This window comes from Nycticebus coucang, chromosome 4, assembly GCF_027406575.1.
Source record: "Nycticebus coucang isolate mNycCou1 chromosome 4, mNycCou1.pri, whole genome shotgun sequence".
NCBI lineage: Eukaryota > Metazoa > Chordata > Mammalia > Primates > Lorisidae > Nycticebus > Nycticebus coucang.
The window spans coordinates 40,429,719-40,432,453 of record NC_069783.1 but is presented as its reverse complement, the minus strand read 5'-3'; the positions used below and the strand labels follow the sequence as shown (position 1 = coordinate 40,432,453).

The 2,735-nt window shown below is 50.6% G+C and overlaps 1 pseudogene; it reads right to left on the bottom strand.

Annotated features, from left to right (window-relative positions):
* Positions 1 to 458: 458 nt before the first annotated feature.
* Positions 459 to 558, bottom strand: LOC128585171 (uncharacterized; annotated as a pseudogene).
* Positions 559 to 2,735: the final 2,177 nt, after the last annotated feature.

The following is a 2,735-nucleotide window of genomic DNA, read 5'->3' as shown; positions in this document are numbered from 1 at the left end:
TCTTTCATTTCTTTATAAACTGGTCATGATCTCCCCTCTTCCTAGGAGTCTTCCTTGCTTTAAAGCCATCTGACATGAATAATCTGTATAAGTCTTAAATTCCAGGTGGAACTCTGAAAGCAATTCATTCTCCTCCAAGGGATGAGGGAACAAACAATGGTTTTGGCTGCCCCTTGGCCTTGAGTGGCTGCTGGGAATTCTGTGCCCACGATGTGGGAAGGTGTGAGCCCCAGTGTGCACCCTGGCAATGGCTGGTCAGGAAGGGGGGCGGCTCACAGCTTGAGCACATTGTGCGGGACTGCTCTATCTCCTTTCCTCCTCCTGTGGGCACAGCAGGGTCCAGCTTTCTTGCCTCTGGGTGACCTAGAGGAGAAAGTTCAGGCTCGGGGCTCAGAACTGGGTTTGAGTCCTGGCCCTGTCATCCGTTAGCTCTGTGACTTCAAGTGAATTTTTCTTTTTTAAATATGGAACGCTTCACAGTGTCATCCTTGCTCGGGGACCATGCTAATCTTCTCTTTGTCTTCCCAATTTTATTATATGTGCTGCAGAAGGAAGCACTCGGGTGAATTTTTTTCTTCTCTCTGAGATAGTTTCCTCATATTTAAGATGCTGGTGATAATTCCACACATGCAGGGTTATAAAGATAAAATTAGATGTGCTAAAGTGTGGGAAGCACCTAGCAGGTATGCGATTGGCTCTTTGGAGATGACTGGAGGAAGGGAGTTTCTAAGGAGGCTTTGTTCCTGTGGTTTGCAGTAAGCCATCCCTAGAGAGCCCGTTGACAGTGCCTGGCCTTCCACCCAGAGGCAGGTTGGTCCTAGAGCTACAGCAGGCAGTTGAGAGGTGTGTTATTTGGGGGTCTTGACAAGCTCAGTGATGTGGCTGTGGCTCCTTCACAGAGGACAGACACAGCTGTTTTTCTCAACCACTCCTTGCCTGAAGCCTGACCAAAGGAAATGGCTGATTTTGCAATAGGAAGGATTCAGGCTATATTTAAAGAAGAACTTCCTGCCCAGGAGAGATGTTCTATGTTGAGATAGCTAATCCTCCCAGAATAGCAAAGTGTGGGCTTGTCTTCTCATTTTCACAAACAGGATCAGGATGGGGCTGGATGGGCTACAGGCCAAGCTCTCCCAGAGGCAAGACCTGGGCAGGGTGGTCCTCTGTGGCTTCTTCTCACCCCAGACTATTGTCAGCTTCCTGCTTCCTTTTCTCCCTGGCAGGCCACTACCTGGGGGAAGTCTGCCTGTGCATGGTAACGCTGAGCAGGCACTGATTGTATTTTGCAACTTCTTGATATTTCCTGCTATTAGCCATTCGCAAACTTCTCCTGAGATGAAAATTCAAAACAAAGTGGGAAATAAATGGGCCTTGTGAGTGATGGCATAGGGAGTTTTATTTTGGGGGGTGTTTATGTGCAAGGGACTGTGAGCAGAGCCGAGTGACCCTTCATTTTTATGATGCTTGGAATGATGGGTATTAGCAAGGCTTAGGACAGGGGTTGACCCGCTGGGCTAACACCGGCATTGCCCTTCATTTCCCAGAGACAGAGGCAGCTATTGCTGCCCTCCCCTCTGTGGCACGAGATGCACAAGGAGGACGCCTTGGCCAGCAGAGAAGGGGCCCAGTGAAGCTGAGGTCAGCATGGGCACAGGAGCCGGAGGAGGGTGTAGAATGGGTGGGCTTTGGGTGGGTGAGGGTGGAATATCTATCTATTGGCAGGAATTAATTTTCCCAGGAACAAGTGGAACATTTTCATGAAGTCAGATACCAGACCCCTCAGAGCTGTGCTCCCCTGGAGCCCAGAAGCAGTTCTGTCCCCTCCTCTGGCCCCATCCCCCTCCCTATCTGGGTCTCCACTTCTGTTCATGGTCATAGCAGCCTTGGCAGTGGCCATGGCTGAGCCACATCTGGGGCACTGATGGCCATATCTGCGCCTGCCCCTCTCTGAGCTGGTTATTTCTGATCTGACTTTTATCTGCATCGGTGGATCTGGAGGGGATCTGTGGATGGTGAGTTCCCAGCCCCAGGAGCTGCCATTTCTAGGGGAGGGCTGAAGACTCCATTGTTACCAGGCTCCCGTTTCTCTGCAGACATGGATTCCTGTCTCTTAAGTTCTACCCAGAGACAGCTGGGGTATGATTACTATGAAAGCCTTCATACCTTCCTCTCCAGGGCTTCTCCTTCCTACTGTCCTACTCTGCTTAGGCCGCTCACCCCTCCTTACCACTGTTCCTGACTCCAGGTTATGGCTCTCAGTAGCAAACAGGAATAGGGGCAGAAGAAAAAGAATGCTCAGGTTGGATATGAGAGGCAGACGCATGTGGGAGGTGAGAGGAGGAAGAATAAGAAGGGACTGGACACAGGTGGGTTTAGGAGGTTGATCCCAGGCTGTCTCAAGGGTGCAGAGACTGTCTTGGGAAAGGCTTTGCGTCATGCCAACACACAACACAAGGGGCAAGAATTGTGTGGCCAAGGTATTCAGTGCTTACAGGCTGGTGTCTGGTGTCCGTGAGGGGATTTCTACTGGCTTTAAAGCTACATCCCCTTTGGCCACAGGCTGGGTCCCCCTATGGGCCTCTGGTCAGGCTTCTTTGTGGCCAGGGCTTCCTGGCTGGGTCACCTTTTCAAGAGTGATAGAAAGTGGTGAGGGTGAGAGGTGCTAAGCGTTATTGATGCTTAGATGCTTGGTGCTTGGTCCTTCTTGGTTGAACAGATTTCCTGATCATAAAAAC